This window comes from Haliaeetus leucocephalus, unplaced genomic scaffold (assembly GCF_000737465.1).
Source record: "Haliaeetus leucocephalus isolate CR32 unplaced genomic scaffold, Haliaeetus_leucocephalus-4.0 Scaffold0, whole genome shotgun sequence".
Classification (NCBI taxonomy): domain Eukaryota; kingdom Metazoa; phylum Chordata; class Aves; order Accipitriformes; family Accipitridae; genus Haliaeetus; species Haliaeetus leucocephalus.
Window position 1 is genome coordinate 14,799,816 of NW_010972436.1, and position 18,608 is coordinate 14,818,423.

The window sequence follows — 18,608 nt, forward strand, 5'->3', positions numbered from 1 at the left end:
TTAGCCAGCCTTTCTTAGCAATCATAATCAAGCAGAAGGAGTGCTAGTTCTCATTGTCGTTGTACAGGCAGGGGTAGGCAGGTTATTGCTAATTGCCAGCTACCTGCGAACACTTGAATTAAAACCCAGCAGCCACTTTGGGTTTTTCCAGGGCTTGAGTAGTCATTTGTGAACTCGAGAAGTGGCAGGTGAGTGGTGCAGAGGCAGAGAACTGCTCACTGTCCATGGGTAAACTCTACTGACAGGAAGGCAGAGAAAAGTCCTAGCCAAAGCAGCAAGGCAAGGAGGGAGGGCGAGAGCAGCTTAGCCCTTCCTGCAGCACAGCCCTGCACCATGGCCAGCTGCCCTGGGGAAGCAACATGGGGCTTTGTAATCACTTGAATGGCAGAAGAGCTGTGTCTTCAGGTTTAGGGCAGAACATGTAGAAGAAATGTAGCCCACATTATAAAAGAGTTACGAGGAGAGAAAAGGCACATGGTTCTGCGCTCAGCATAGTGAACTTATTCACATCACTTGCTGAAGGTGCCAAGCTTTGGCAGGGACTCTGAACCTGGGGCAAAAAGTTATTACAGTATCCCCAGTTACAGAGAGCTTTACTGAGCAGTCAGCTATTCAAAACAACTCTTACTGCCATGCTTGTGTATTCACTGTCAGGTACAAATGATGCCATGGTGGCATGGGATGTATATAAAAGAAGTAGACAATCATCCCTCAGTAAGAAAGATGTATATATAGGAGAGACAGAGCAGTAGTTGTTCCTGTGTGTATTAGGGGCAATGAAAAGTCTTGGATTAATCATTGTCAAAGAACCGGTGAGTCCCTGGGAATAAGCTTGAAAGGAAGAACACTGAAGTAAAGTTATTACAAATCTTTTGAGGCAGGCTTGCAAGCCAAAAATCTTGCAAAAAAACCCCCGTATTTGGAGAAAATATCTCTTCACAAAAATGTTCTCATTATTGTCCAACTTAGACCTTATATTCAAATAATTGCCAGTTTTAGTTAGAAAATAATCTATGGGCTCTTTCCTGCCCTTGTTGCTGTGAAAATAGTGAGATTTTTTGTTACTACTTAAATGGGACAAGCAAATGCCCTAGAGTTTGACTTTTTGCAAAAACGATGTAGACCTGAAAGTAAAGGTAATTCTAGCTTTGATCTTTGATAAGCTTCTAAAACTTGAATGAAAACACCATGACTGCTTATATGAAAAATGTGTTTGTAATCATTTACAGGCGTGAAATTTTATTTGCAAGAAGAGAACTCAATGGTGAAAATGTGACCCTAGAAAAATTAGTAATGAATGTTCCAGTTAATATTTCCCAAACATTCCTCTGTTGCAGTGCTGGCCTAGCTTTTCTGTTTTAACACTTGCATTTTGGACGAGGCACCTGCAGAAGTACATTTTGCTCTAAAATGGAACTTTTGCTATAGCACAGCAGAACAAATCAACTCAGACATTTTTATGATCCCCAAATACAGACAGCCATTCAGACTACAGGTACAGGAGTCGTCATTCACATAGTCCTAGCTGCTATTTTGGTTTGGTTTTCTGCCACGGCTGTAATAGGATCTCGCTTTTAGCCTTACCTCCCTGCGCTGGTTCCCTGGCTAGCAACTTTCCCAGCCAAGACCTCAACCATGGCTGGGGGAACATTTTGTGTTCAGACCTCTGATTTGAAGGATCTTGTTGTACACTCACAACATCCAATTCTTGATGTACTTTTTGCACTTCCCAAATCCTGACATACCCTCAGTGAGAGGCTACATGCATACACCTCATGCACACTTCAAGGAAGCTTTCTCTTCCCATTTTCCTTGAATTTCCTACTAAGGTAAGTCAATGGGAAGACTGACAGCAGCAGTAGAGCACAGCACCAGATAAGACTGTTCTGTGTTTGTTCTTCCCTCAGCCAGCGCTGCTGTCACGTTAGCTGTCCTCTGTATCTCCAGCAAAGGCACAAGGGAAGCTGCAGATACCTTATGCTGCAACCTCTCCTTTCCTCCAAAGACTGTCCCTTTCAGCAGCCCTCTGCAGGGAAAGAATCCAGCCCATTAACTAATTTATCAACATTTACATTACAAATATTAGCTAATTAAATAATACCCCTTCTTTACCATTCACTGCCTATCTCTAGCAAAACTTTGCTAGCTGGATAAAATATCTCAAAGAAGCTAAGGAGTTTAGCTTTCCAGTCACTCATTCCATTTGGTGTTATCTATGTTTATTTTTGTTTCTCCACATACAGATATACAAAGCAATGAAAACAAGCTGCAAATCCACATACTTGCCTTTGGAGTCTTAAGTCAAATGTACAGTTATTAAAATAGTTATCAGACACTTACAATCTAAGTGCTGCTAATGGATTTTTTTCCTCCTTCTCCTTTCCCCTCTTCATAATTTATGCAACATTTGCTCACAGGAGTGCAGCTCTGGCTGATGCAGCAGTATAAAGTAACTAACTTACCTGAAGCAAAATAATAATAGATCTTTGGGGAGATCCCACCATGAAAGGAGCCAAGATTAAGGAAAGCAGAAGTTTAGAAAGCTGGACTGAAACAAATCCAAGCAAAACATGCATACACCAGCTACTTCGTTCCAAAGGAGGCAGGTGGCAGGCTTACGTCCTCCTGTTCTTCAGCTACCCATTTCCTTTTGTGGTCATTTTTCATACGAGTTGCTTCCTTTTCTTGCAAGCCAAAATCTGAATATATTCTTTCTGTACTGTGCTTGCAGTTTCCAACTCAGCTTACACATAAAATAATTCAACCGCAGCTTCCTACATTCCAAGTATATCTTGCTTCTGCAATCGCTTTCTTCTCCTCTCTTTTGGATACTTCAGCATCAGGAGGATGTGGGCAAATCAAAGGGAACTGAGAGAAAACAAGCTGAAGGAATTGAGAGTCAGAATGAAGTCACATTAAAATCTAGGCAAATTATGACATAGGGGAATACAATATCTGTTCAATATTCATTTATTTGGCATGAAGCAATAATTGAAAGATTCTATCCTGGACTCTCAGTGTCTTAGCACGCTATTAGCAGTACAACTGAATCACAGATGTATTCAAACAATCAGTTCAGGAGAGCTCAGTCAGTGAAGCACATACAAAACCTTCCTTCTGCTTCTGCAGTACCTAAGAAACACATGCTTCTCTCTTTTTTAAAATCCTATCAAGCAGGTCTTCTTCCATGTGGCCAGAGGTGACCAAATTCAGACTATTTGAGACCATAGGAAAATGAAGTGTATTGGCATTTAAATATTGCAAGTATTCAGAAAGGAGAACAAATATTGAAAGTAGTGAATGAAGGTATAGCTGGGGCTAGACGAAAGGAAAAGAATCTTTCATGAGAATAATAGAAAAGCAAATCTTAATAATGAGATAATCATCAAGCAAAGCTATAGCTTGTCATGAAAATATTTTAAGCCATAAAATTTTAAACTAGAAAAACTTGAATTATAAATACAAGGCAGGATTTGCTATTACTTTGCAAGTATTACTATTGGTTTTAACAGCACAAATAGAGGGCAGGGTGGAAAAATACTATAGGTCAGAATGATCACGCAAATGACTACTCCATATGCAATACAGAATAAGGTCCATCATTTACCAAAGGACAAAGTCAATGCCTTAAAAATTGTTTTTAGTTCTAGTTCACTGATTTTACTATGAATGTGTAATAGGTGGGGCAAAAATAGCTGAGACTTATGTCTTCAGACAGAGCATATATTTTTTGGATATAGATGTTCAGCTCCTAGGACAAGGAAGCTATCATGATATTGTAGTTATGGGTTGTGTAAACCTTGTTCAGCTTTTTGATACACCATATACACATACGTAGTTGGATAATAAAAAGATGCATCATATTTATGAAAAACACCTTTTACTTTAGCCTAGAGAATGATTCACAAGAACATACTTTCAGGTGTTCTTGCAAGTATTCATGCAGTGTCTGAGTGATAGCTCCTGCTGCCTTTTATCTTAAGGCAGTGTCGTTTCAGCACAGACACATCAAGGAAGAAATGAGTCAGATCTAAAAAAACCCAAACGAAACCCAACTGTTCCATGTGTTGCACAGCTAGTGAAGGTTTGTTGCCTTTGGATTTGTATCCTGTGTTCTCCAGCACCACCAGTAACTCTACGTTTCTTCCTTATCTCCCACCTGCACATCCCTAAATCTTCCCCCCATGCACCAGCCCAAACCACTAGTGTGCAGTATCTCCCAATACTTCCACACCATGTTCCTGCATTAGCCGCAGCTGCCTTCCATGTCCCTGCACCCGCCGAGCTCCCTAGTGCCTCCAGAAGCTTTCCTCATCCTCTCTGCCCCTCTGTGATGCTGCTGTGTCTCTCCATCTTTGCCTCACAAGGTGGGGATCGCCTTTGTCACCCCCACTACAACAGCCTGAGATATTTCCTCTTATCACCAAGGGGCCTTTGCCAGACCTTGCAACTAGGCAGGGGATGGAGGGATTGATAGTGCAGGGCTTCACAGTCATTCTCTGGCACCACCTCTGTGGCCAGGAGCCCAGGCAGGCAGGATGGCTTCCTCGCTGCCGTGGCATAGCTGTGAGCAGGCTGACCAGGACAGTGGGGACTGAACTCTCTCTCCTGAATAGGATCTTTCCCCATTGAAATGTAAATTTTGTGTGCACTTGATATCTGTGAGACGTTTAATCCTTTGTCAAATTTGCTAAACTTTCATCGCAGCTTCTAAAATCACTGGGGGATGACATGAGCAGACAGACAGATGGACACAGACAAGTAGCACTGTTGTGTACGTCTCATTTCCTTAGACAATCAGGGTAAGAAACTCAGGAGTTGAAACAACAGCAGTGCCTCTACCTCACAAAGGCCGCTAAACAATATAGGAGGTTGCTGTACAGATTTCTGGCTTCCTCATCCCTATTTCTCAGAAAACAGGTTTACTTCCATAATTAGTTCTATGCTTGCTAGACCAAAGCATGAAATCATATTTCTCTGATCCAACTTATCTGGACATCATTCTCTTCTAATTTTCTTTTCCTCTGCTGAAGGAACCGTACAGATACACACACACACACACACACACACACACATATAAAATGCCTACATCCCACCTGCTTGGACAGTAATTTAGCATAGTTATTTAAGAATTAATTCAAGATATTTTTTTTCCCCCCAGGAAAACAAAACTATTTTCACCAGAAAAAAAAAATAAATAAACCAGGTTGGCAATTTAAAGTTATTACTGGATTCATCAGAGCTTCAATATCCTACCTACTGCTGAGCTGCTGACAGGACGAGATTTAGCTGAAATCAGTGGATCCAATTAGAGCCAGGGGTCCGCACATTGAGCACTTCCAGAGTACAAATTATTGGTGACATTTCTAAACAGTGATTGACAGCTGAAGCCAGCACACGTTTCCTACACCACTTTGGAATGTCATTATGAGCAGGAGTGGACTTTAATGTTTTCATGGTACTAGCATAAAAAAATCAACTTCCAGTTTTTTGCTCTTCTTCATTTTTTAGCATAGACTTTTTTCCCCAGAACAATTGGACACTCCCAACATAACTCAGGATTCTAATTTGTATTAAAATTTACCAAGCCTGCAGTTGCAAAGGGCCACCGTCAGACCAGGGGAATGTTAGATTTACCTTTGTGCAGAAGCAGCAGCCTACTACACAGATACTAATAACTACTTAGTCTCCATTATCAACCTAATATTGTGAAAAAGAACAGTTGAGATGGTGTGTGTTTATCCATTTTCCTCTCTTATACAATGACTTCTCTGGAATGGTTTTCTAGTCTACTTAAAATTCATTTTGGTATGTCATTTATTAGCCCAACAGATTCCCACTTATATCTCCCTACAAACTTCGCCTCTGCTAGAATATTGTAAGCACATTCCAAATATAAATAGCTAATAAGGCAAGCAAGTCTTTCTTACCATAGGTTGTATGTTATCAACAGACTCACAGCTCATGTTTGGTTCTGCAACTGCCTTGCTTCCAGCATCTGCTCAAGTATCAGTCCTTCTTGTTGCTATTACAAGGGAATGGATTTAACCATCTTGGATGTTGTACACGGTAAGATAAAGAGGTGTGCATGTATGAGAAGTCAAGATCAATTATCTCACTGTGGTTTTTCTGTTATTGGTATAACAAATTGTTAAAAATTTAGCCCTGATCATGTAATTATTTTGTGTGCAAAAATCACATGGACATCAAAGTGAATTAGTTCAGCACAGAGAGGGACTGCAAGATCAGGCATCTAGCAAAATGTTTAATATTTCAAGTGTATCATTCTTCACAATGCTGCACTGTCAAAGTAAATGAAGCAGAGTAATGTACATTGGGAAAAAAAAAAATCAACCGATTCCATTTCCGTCTTCCCCATATAAATAAATACTGAAGATTCCATGACATGAAAGAAAGCCCTAAAAATAAAAGCTGATTGATAAAATTTTGCCTGGGGTGTTGTAATAGACACCCCAAAATACATGTTCAGTAGATGAGTTTCCACTACATTCTTCATTATAGCTGCAACTGGCTGAATTATTCATTAGAGATAACACACCCAGTGAATTTATCATACTATTATTTATACAGTAGGAATGATCACCTGAGGCTGATGGCATTTGTTTATGTTCTCCACTATATGGCCAAAACTTTATATAGCAGGAACTTACTTCCCATTTGCAAACTTGCCAATAATAATAATAATAATAATAATAATAATAATAACAACAACAACAAAAACAATTTTATTCCATTAATTTATTAGTTAAGAATAAGGTAGAGATTTTCCAAAATAGAACTGAAACAGAATATGAGTAACTGTGTTTATTCTCACTAAGCTTTACAATACTTTTTGGTCAAATCTGCAAATACAGTCTCATTCTGTCCGAGTCCATGAAAATCTCATTCTTCATGACTATAAGCACAGCAAAAAGTGGTTCTAAGTCACATCAACTGTTATTATATTGTAATAGAAACTCAAGGTAAGATGTCACTACTGAAGACATAATTGAAAACCATACAGAGGGGCTCTATAAACCTGAAAATCTAATTCTGCTGCCAACTGTTTGCCCCGAAGGAAGTTGCATCCTTCACCAACAACAGAGCTGAAGAATCTTTGCCCATCATGCACAGGAGTCCTAATCCTCTCTGTCACCTCTCTGGTATTGCAAGAAATGGTTTCGGAAAATTGAGTTGGTTTACTCCTAAAACACATTGCTGTAATAGTCCTAAAGTGTCCTCAGCATACAAGCACAGTCTTTGTGGATCAGCCAGACCAATGATCCTGTCAGTGGAACAACAATATTGGTCAGGGGTCTAAGACAAGGAAGGAAATCGGCTTCATATTTAGCTAAAGCCAAGGTTCACCACCTTCTTCCCTGCTTTTGAAGCTCAGTGGATTGGTCCCTCTGGCCTAGTGGGCCTCACAAAACTGTGTGTTCTTCAATGTCCCCTCCATAATGCTTTCCATTACACCCTTCAGATACAGCAGAGAAGAATGCCCTTGTTTTTGTCTTCAAGCTTTTTGCAAATTTGTCTGATTCCCAGTCTTCTCCTTCAACATGGAATTATTTCCTTCCTTATTCCCTTAAAGACCCATATGTCCACACATTCCTGGCTTACAGATCCAGGCTACAAAGATCTCTCACATGATATTTGACTGTAATCTGTGGTATACAAATACCCTGTGAGAGAACGGAGGGAGGCCACCAGGATCTGCTAGCTCAATATCCCCCATTCCAGCTGGGATGCATAAAATTCCTAAACAGTGTGTTTTGTTGCCTAAAGATGCTTTCAATCTTCCTAGCTGTAGCTGCACTACTGAGTAAACAAGTACTTCACTGCCAAAAATCGCAGCCAGAAGTAACTGTCCCATATACTCTTGGTTGAGCTTGAACCAAGCAGTGTCCTGAGAACTCTAATGCTGCACTCCGCAACATCTGACCATTGCTGCAGCTTTTAGAGGATATGTGTGTTTGCTTATATGTTTCCCTTCTCAAATCCCTCTAAAATGGGGTTTTCTAAAACATATCTGTTGTTACAAAACTGAATACCCTTAGGTTAGGTTATGTTACTCTACCATGTATTATGGCTAAACAATTACTAACCCCCAGAAGAAATACCTGCCAAGCTGTCCATAGGAAAATAATACTTTTCTATAAACAGCTCTTTTCTCATATTCTATCACATTAGAGTGGCTGCACAACACCATCTCACTGCAGAGCTGTGCTGGAGGCAGATCAGTTCCTGAACTGACTGTGAAAATTGCCTCCAGCAAACTCCTGCAGCCTCTGCCCTTTCTTCTCCCAGGAACCATCCATGTTCAGCTGGGCAGGCAGTGTTTTTTCTTGTTTGCTCAGACTTGCACCCAGAAGACAAGAAGGAAAGGGAGAAAGCAACCTTTGCTGGCTCCCTTCCTTTCCCTGACCCATGCCAGAACCCACCATTCTTATTTTAACAGCACATCCCTGCTTCTGATCCCCGCCATGGAAATAGCTGCTAGACCTTTCTCATTCCTCTGGAACCCCCTGCACCAAGGCTGCATGTACAGAAAAATAATTCTACTCTAGGACAGGAGTCAAGTCCAGAGGACCAAAAAGATGTTCTCTTCCTCCAGCTTCTCTAAGCTCTCAAAATACTGGGCCAACCTTCTCCTAGATCCTCTTTCTCCTTCCAACATGAGAGTTCATCTTTTCAGTACACATACAGGAAAGCGATTCAGGTCTATGTCTCTGCTTACACCATAGACACACTGTTACTGCTCCCATGGTCCTGTCCTGCAGTCATTTGAGAACAGATATGAGCTCACGTTGTCTGGACTCCAAGACAGCTGCTGCTGCTACTGCTTTTTTTTACAGCAGAATATATTTGCTTGGCTTTGGCACGGGACTAGCCACATCCTCAAAGCTTACAATCGTGTTGGAGTGAAAGCAGAGCTTGTTCCCACAGACCTGCAAAAGATATTCTGGAAATAGCCTTCTGATCTACTCATTCTCCCATGTTCTGTTTTCCTCAGTCTGTGTTTTTCTCCTGACAGTTTCATAACTCTTGAGTGGGAAACCTCCCAAGTCCTGAGACACTGATTCCAGCTCCAGTATTTTTCCCGGATGTTGTACAAACCAATGCCACAGTAAATGGGTTTGTGAAAGTCCAAAGACTTTTCTGCATGTCCTTGCTCTAGGCAATACATAACAAATAAAATCCACTTGTCCCTGGAACTGCATCAGTGTTTAATGTTTCAGAGCATTTCAGTGACCAGAACCTCGGTGTTCTTGCACGTTCTTCTTTCCTTTTCAAAGAGAGCAGGTAATTAACCTTAAGAAGCTGTAGTCCCTATTTAGAAATCTGCCACACCCGTAGTATCTACCCAGCCCAGGAGTCTGAGGTTCCTACACCTTTAATTGTGCCTATGGATGTCCCTATCCTTTTCAGATCTGTCTCCTTTAGCTGTTAATCCATTGGCATCCCACTCTGGGTGTGCTTGGTCCCCTTACATCTTAAGTCCCGCAGGCTGCTTTTCTGGACCTGTAAAGGACACCATTTCCGTGGCCCAGAGATTGAAAGGCCCTTGCAGTGTGCTTAGAGTCCTCTGGTTCAGGAAGGAGGAAGGCTCTGAAAACTGGGAATTAAGCTCCTTGTAATCTGCTTACGAGTAAGGTCACTTTTCCCTATGAATATTATTTCTAATATAATCTCCTTCTCAGAAAATCTAGCTTACATGGACAATCATTTATTTAGTGATCTTCAGTGTTAGCTGTATGATGGAAGAGTCTCTCTCGTCATTACATACATATTGAAGTTCCCTATTCAGAGCAGTATGTTAAGTGAACTTTCATATTAGGGAGCTACTGCCTCAAAGGGGAGGTCATACTCTTCTCACTCTTTCACCAGCACTGGCACTCAACAGACTCTTGTAAGCACTGATGCAACTCTGTAACTAAGCAGAAAATTAAGTCGGCCAAAGAAAAACAATAGTTTTGTGGGGGCTTTGTGAGTTAAATCATCTCAGTGAAGAGCCCAGCGGGTGCCAGGCTTAGTGCAAGCTGGGGAGGAGGAAGGGAAGGATGCATAGGGCACAGGTGAGGCTCAGGACCCAGAAGCAGGGAGGGCAGGGGAGAAGGCAGGGAAATAACATCTCCCTCTTGCAGCAGCAGGAAGCAAGTAGGCCAGCTCGGTTGTCCTCTTATCTTCCCCTCTAGATGCATTTTCAGCCTGTTCCCCACAAAGCCTCACCAGCTGAGGCGGTGGGAAGGTGTAGCTGAGGAAATCTGCATTAGTCAAGACAAAAGTGTCCTTATAACCTAGCCCTGAGGTGGTCGTTCAAATGCCAAGAGGATACCACTTCAGATGTTTGCATTGTTGGCGATTTCACTGTTCATTAAAGCGCTTAAAGGAAAGGTCATATTATGAAGTTGTGAGTGAAGTTGCCTTTTCTTGACAAGGGGTCTGACTTCCCATAATTTAGACACATTGAGATAGGTGGATTGGGAAGTGCATTTCCACCCCTGTTCAGTGAGTGAGGCAGTAATTACACCATGCACTATGGAGGTGACAGGTCCTGCACCACAAACAGCCAGTAGGCAGTTTGCACAGCAGAATATTTCATTTTATTGGAAAAGACTTCTGAATAACAAATACATTCATGGAATCCAGAATCAGATCTTAACTTGCAAACAAGGCAAAAAAGCTACATTTGCTGGGTAGTTTATTTCTACTAAATAATTCAACCTCTTCCAATACGAAGTCCTGCATTCTAAAACAGAGAATTGGCTTTGCACAAATGATTCCCAGTGCAGCATTTGTTCACTGACAGAAGTCATCTCCACTGAATTCTGGAGGGTAGCATAAGTTTCACTAAAATAGTTTGGGTGTCCTGCAAAATGTTAGCTGCAAAATCTCCCCTGTACTTTGAGCATAGGCTGGTACATAAAATAATGAGAGCTTCAAGCATCTCCTTCCCTCAAAGCTGTAATTTATGTCAATAGATAGGAGGGAATTAGTGTAAAGCATGAATTATCCTTTCACTACAATACTGCTTTCCAAAATGTATATTTCAACCATCCTAGTACAGACCTCAGCAATATGAATGTCTTTAAAACTATCTTGATCAACAAGTGATAAAAGAATCCTTAAAACTTAACAACATAAACCCAATCTGTTAAAAATATCCACAGGAGAGCACAAGACTTCTGAATATATGCTTACTCTTTCCAACATGTATTTTTCCTTTGCCCTTAAAGAATTCAAATTAATTATAAAAATGAGGACATTCCTAATAGGATTTTTACTGAAATGTTACAAGGTTTAATTTGTGTGAAAGTACTGACAAGTTTATTCATTTTGTAGGAGTGTGGAATTTGCCTCACGTAACACTCAGGACTTAGCTGCAGCTTTGATAGAAATGTTATTTGGTAATTATCTGCTCTTCCCTCGGGGACAAAGTAATTAATTCTGTTCTGCAGTTCACAGCATAGTCTGTTTTTACACACATATGAAGGATGAATTTTGGGAGATTATGATCAATAGTTACTTTATTGACAACCAATAACTCATCATCCTGGCAGCTCTAGCATGACTTTTCAAGAAAACTCAGGAATGCAGAAGGCAAACTTCACTTCTTAACCCTTTTGTTTGTTTGTAATTTGGAGGGGGGAGAATAAATCTAAAGAAAAATCAATGCTTAAAATTAGCTTTCATCAAAGAATTAGATGACATTTCATACATAAACAAAGAAAATAACCCATAAAAATTTATATTTTGACATAACTCATGACTAGAGTAAAACCTATATGTTTTTCCCTATTTTTTGATTCTTTATTCCTTTCCTTTAGAGTAGAGAATAATTTAAAGTTCAGGTGAAACACAAGTTTGAGCAATAAATTTTAGGCATAGGTGAGGAGTTGAACCTCCCCCTAAGGTATAGTTTAAGGCATGTGACTTTTTTGTCTATTACAGAGAAACTCTGTGTGTCTTGAGTTAAGATGTTCATCACAGCGTACTCTTGATCACAGTGTGGTGTGTTTCTTACTTTCAAAGAGTATGTACAGAAGCAGCACATGCCAGTGGATAGAAACCCAAATACAGAGGTCCTGGAAATGCTGTCTTTGTAAAGAGGAAGATGAAAATGTTCCTACCAGTATTTTGGACTCAAATATTACTCAGTGGAAGTCACTGCTTTCAGGAAAGATGCTTGCAGTAATTGTTTTTGCGGTTGTTTTTGCCTGCAACGAGGGAAGTCCTAGTTCAGTAGGGCTATGGGGGAAAGGGTTCATCTCCAGGGATTCTCACATCTTGCTCTCCATCCCAGATGCCATGGCCTGGGCAAGCCATTTTGGCTAGAGAGTTAGAAGTATGATTTCCTCCAAGAATTTGTTATGAACAAAATCTCCTGGTATAGATGCAAAAATACAGCAGGAACTTCCCTTTTTTCAGTCTAGCCTATCTGTTGGCAGACCCAATAAAACGTTCATCACAAAAAGCACTCATGTATAATCTACTGTCCCCTCTAGGGAAGACTGCTTCTTCTCCTGCATGTGATGTACTTTCTAATATAAACAGGGCTATAGTTTCTTGGGGTTGTGGTTTCCCACTTGAAAGATAATGATAACAGCATTTCCTACCCAACAGAAAAGTTGTGTCAATAAATGTATTAAAGATGTCAAAGGATGGAGCTATGGAAATACAAATACCGATAGTGTAGGAACTAGGAACTTAATGTTCTTAGGTTTTCACTGACCAGAAATGCAGTCAGCTCTGAAACAAATGAAATTCTCATTTATTCCATCAGCAACTAAGGGACTTGGCACCAGCCACTTAATTGGTGCTGGCCTTAGTTTTAAAAAAAGTTCTTGGACGTAATCTGCCAATAAGCCAACAATTAGACATTTTACAGGAAACTATTCCATTGACAAAAATTAAGTTTAGGAAGAAGGAGTTGGAGGACTGGAACTGGCTGCACTTCACAACAGTGCTGGTAATAAATCTTGACAATAAAAGGGAATGAAATACTTAAGCCAGAAAAGTGAAATCACTAAAAATAAAACTAGAGACAAATTACATTCATCTCCCAGATCTCATTCGAATATCTGACTAGAAAAATTTCCTGCCACGATAGCTGCAGTATCCCAGGAGATCTACGTCTGCCTTCACCCATGCAACTCTGCCAATCAAGAAGACAAATAATGAGTGATGTTCCTTTCCTCATTAGGTGTGCTTCAGTTTGTGGCCAAGATAAAACGCTCAAAGTGGATAGGAAAACAGTAGTTATGTCCAACAAAGTTGCCCCTCTAGGGTTCCTTCCAGACTCAGAGCCACATTTTGAACACACCCCACCCACCCCCCTTAAATATATGAAAAAACCTTTCCAAGGCCAGACCACAAACACCTCTGTTTTTCCACACAAGGCACAGCCTGGCTCTGGCAGTGCAGACACCCACTCTTGCCTCAGACAGCCAGGGACTCAGGACATGAGTAGTCCTTCCACTCATCACACAAGTCATTAGCACCTTCTGGCAAAACAAGCCTCATCCTTTCATCACAACTGGGAAATAAACTTTGTGCCAATCAATGGGAGAAACAGTGGAGTACCCACCAGCCTCTACATCTTTTTTTCCCCTGCCTTCTGCATAAGGTATCTCACTCGAGGCTGAAAAACATAATTTGCAGTAAGATTGCAGCATGAAAGTGCACACAGTCTTCCTCTTCCTACTTTATTCTTCCTCCTCCTGAGCATGAGATACCATGGAGCTCCTTCAAGCACAACTTCTCCTGCAGCATCCTGGCCCATGCATTGCCCAGGGTATGCCCGCATCAGCCTTGCTGTGTGCTAGACCTCGCTATGCTGGAGACGCCCCAGCTAACACCACAGGATCTGACACTTCTTCATGGAGCACAGGAACACAAAGCAAGTGCCTTGCTTGGTTCACAGAATCGGTTCCACAGGATTAGCACAACACTGCACTCAGCCTCATTAACATGCCTTCCTCACCGCTGAGAAGCAGGGCTAATTACTGTGGATGCAATACTGGCTGATAAAGTCATAGTGTCTTGCTGTTCTGGTGCTATTTTAGTTGATACCAGTCTGAGATTACCCACAGCACACTATATTGGATACAGTGAATGAAATGAGACTTAATGAGGTGAAAAAACTTCCTTTGCCTTTTTTTCATACTTCAGCAAAGGTTTGGGTCATATTTGATTTCAATACAGGGTGAAGGTTGGGGGTCAGCTTTCACTGGGGACAACTCAGCTCTACCTATCCTAATTGCTCAAGCCGTACTCTTCACGATTAATTCTCTCATCAGTGCTTCAGGTCTTCAGGGATTTTGGCAAAGATGACTGTGTTATCAGGTGATCTAATGTGGCTTAGGTGCTCCCATTTATCATGATGCCCTTTCCCTCTCTATTCAAGGTTTTTATAAACTTTTCCAAGCACGAGGTGAATTGTTGCAGTGTGACAATATCTTCTTGTCTAGTTCTAATTCTTCCACTTGATCTCTTCACTTTTCTTGTCAATGCTTAAATGTCACCGCAACACATTGTTCACATACTCTGGGATTCTGAGAAATCCTTCTTCTCCGGTGTTTCTCATGCTGACTGTGTCCAGGTTTTTTGTGTGTACACCGTTTCCATTACACACCTCATTAGGGGCGTGCACCTGCTCATGTCGAAGCCAATGGCAAAATTCCCACTTACTTCAGTAAAAGCAGGTTTAGACCCAGTGGTATGCCAACTGATAAATTAACTTTCAGACAAAACCCAAAGAGGTAGGAAATTTTCCAGGAATATGATTTTCCATTTGAACAAAGGAAGTTTTTTCTAACTGAAGCTGTCAGAAACTTTTCTCTATATAATCAATAGCTCCTTTGTTTACCCACTGCTGAAGACCTGAATGAAAATGGACTCTATAAAACTGTTAATAAATAATACAAATACAGCCCAGTACCTTTTTCCTAAAGTGAACTTTATTAATGTAGACACCATTAACACTGTAGACTACAATTGCTTATGATGTGAAGGGATGCCTGCTATTTGAAATGAATGAAAGCACATTCCTGAATGGCCAATACCAGATATTCCCCAAGTAACACCTCTGCAGTAAATTGTATTTCATCAGGGTAAAAGCACAAGGTTTTGAGTAAATCATCTCATGCAAGATAAAACAGACAAAAAAAATTGTAAAAGAACATGAGGGAAAACATAAAATGTTATTTTGGCCTCTGTGGCAATTTTCAAACCGAGTGTCTGGGGGTTTTTTTAATAGTTTGGGGACATGGAATGAAAAATATGGGTTGATATATCTTTAACATTGTTCTACAATGATTAATATTTTGACCTTGTGGAGATGCTTCTTCTGTGGGAGTTAGGATGAGATGTTAGCATGCAGTGGTTTAAAATAGAAGGTAAGCTTCATCTTCCTTTACAGTCCACATCAGTCTCTCATTTCTGTAACCTAGGGCGTCTTTCCCCAAGCATTCAAATGAATCAGTAAAGTTGGTTTATAAAATAAAATGCAAGACAATCCACTGTCTTTCTAAACTGGACTTATCATTTTAAGTTGAAATCTTCAGGAAATCAACATCTGGTCAAAATTTTCTGAAAATTGAAAATTTTTTGTACTAGTTCTTGTTTGACCCATGATTGGCTATATTGTCAGTCTTCTAATCCCAAACACAAATTGCTACTTTCACTGGCTGCAGAATTGTAATATAGATTAATGTCCACTGAGCTATAGCTTGAGACGAAATGAATCTCTCTCATAATGCAAACTGAATTTGAGTCCTAGCCTCCAGAAATTGTTCCATTAATGAATTTCTTCCCTGTCCCTTCATCAGAAATAATGAACCCAGTCTGACAATATTTAATCAAATTCTCATGGAGGTCATTAAAGAAATGGAAGTTTCTCTGAGTGAACTATAGGATCAAATAGATTCTTTGTATCACTGCTGCCAAGTGAGTTCTATACATCAGCTTGTAGCTCCTCTGTGTTGATGATACATGTGCATGTGGCCATGTAGTTCAGAGCATACCATACACAGGCAAAAATGACAACAGAATTAAAACTGAAACAAACTCTACTTGGTGTTCAGCAAGTATCAGATAAGGCAGCATCATTTTACCCCTTGTCAGCACTGCAGAACCCCCAAGTTTCCCTCCACCAAGGAACCTTTCTCTCCAGCCCTTTTGCACTGATAAGAGTCTAGTGGGAGGTCAGTTGCCATGACTGCACATCGCATCCCTTTTCTACCTGATATCATGCTTCATAGTGTTTATTACGGAGTGATTCAGATATCAGTTGTACTAGGTAAGAAAGTCTGAATCTTAAGCTTAGCGATTTGAAAGGTAATTGCCATGGAGAGTATGAAATAGATCTTCACACCTTCTGCTAGTCGTACCTTTCACTAATGACTTGATCAGTGCTTTGGCAGAGCACAGGCTTTCAGAAGACATTAGCCCAGCTTCCTTATTTTGGTTTTCATAACACAAGTCACCTAAGTGTCCTTCCTTTTACTAACAAATACCTGTGGGACATTAAAAACATAGACATGAAAGTACCATGAAGTGCCTCTATAATGCTCTTCACTATAAGATTATGTTCCATATGAGGTTATTGCACTTTGACTATCAGCTACACTGATCTTCCCGAGTAACACAATTTTAGTGTGTACTTCACACACAATACTCTGATTCCTTGGCTCCTGAGAGCAAACTAATTGAGAGGGTGTGCTGTATTACAGAACATGATTTGCCTAAAAAGATTACCATCTAGCTCATTAATTTTACATTACCATACCATGCTTCTATTGACGTTATCACAATGCTTTCTACAACTACTTACTGCAATCACAAAAATGCACAGAGATCACATAGCCATTAAGGTGCTGAAAAGATTTTCAGAGATGTTATTATTTATTTATGTTATAGCAATGCCTCCTGGTCTTGGTCAATATTGGGACCCGCTGTGCCAACCCAGAAAATGTGTCCCCTGTCCTGAAAAACTTGGAGTCTAATTACTCCTAGAAGAAACACTAGTATGACACAAACAAATAGGAAGAAGGAAAAAGCAGTAGTTATGACTTACATTTAAATGAACCTAATATTTACACAACTGAAGACCTTATGTGCATTTTATAAATGTACATTATAGGATAATTACAAGAAAAATTGATAAACAATAGGAGTGAGCGACAACAGGGTGGAAGTGATTGGTGAGAGGACAACTAAGCGAAAACTGGACTGGTGAGAGTTTTCATCCCAAAGGGACAGTCTGGGATGGTATTTGAGGGAAAAGAATTCAAACAAATCAGAAGCTGTTCTCATCAATGAAACCAATGCTGCAGGGTTAGCGTAATTAGATACAATATTTCTGAATGAAAATGGCAATATTACGATAATCTGTGAAGTGTCTTAGACAAGGAACTAGATTAACTGAGTATGAGACAGTGTATGTGAGCATCAGTATTCTGAGGGACTCTCTGGGAAAAGCCAAGAAGGAGATTCTATCAGCAGAGGTTTGAAGGAGTCAGAAGTGATCCAGGTCCCTTCTGTTCAAAAGCCAATGCTGATCTGGTCTAAAGGAAGCATTTCCACTCTACTGAGACTTCTGAAATTCTGAGGAAAATGGTCTTTCATTTCAGAATGAAATAGTAAGCAGAAAGTAGAAATTTCACTTGAAAATTAATTGCAGTAGGATTCTGCTTGAAGGAATCAAAATATTTTGTTGTGAAAAATTGGGGTGAAATTCTGCAGCACAACCATATGTGCCCAGTACCATCTGAGACACCCACGACACCGTTTGGAAGAAGCACAAGCTGTGAGGTACCTGGCATGGCTCCTTTGACTGCAGGAAGTTGGGAGCGCTGGCATTTACAGCTGAGTTCGGAAAATTGCTCCCTGCTCTCCCATAGCAATGGGTCTGAAGCCGTGAGATCGCCAGCTCGGAGTAGGACCTCTGAGGCCACCAGAGACAGTGTGGCAGAGTCAGGAGCTGAATAACAGAGCTGCAGTCCTTAGGGTTTCCAGGCTTTTTGCTGCAGAGGCAGGAGACTAAAGCAGCGAGATTTGCCTTTCCCCAGCTCATCACAATAATTCTGCAGAGTGCTAGAACCTCCCCGTTACTCACAGTTTCATCTTTTCCCTCTGGCAGCAACATTTTCAAAAGACCCGATGGGCAACACAATGGCTCTGAGCTTGGTTATTGACTGTCAGTGTAGCATGGGAGAACACCACTGATGAGGAGGTGGTGCTCCTGGGATCCCTGCTCCACGTTAGGAGCCACTGCAGACTGAAGAATCTCAGCTGAAAAGGAAGATGAGCCTAAAGACTTCAGATCCTACCTGAAAAACTGATCCAAGGCTCCTGTGGTTCATGTATGTATGGCAGGGAGTCCGCAGACTCACAGGAAATCTAGCCCCAGGGCATTGGCATGACAGAGTTTCCCAAAATGGCAGATTCTGCATAACACGGTTGCTTTGAAGCCCCTAGCAGCCCATAAAATGAGCTGGCAGGAACTCAGGCATGCTGCTATCAGAAACCCACCTGTGTTTCTCTTGTAGTTCATCAAAACCAGTGTACTTCCAGAAGACAATCTGGGTTTCATAATAGAAACG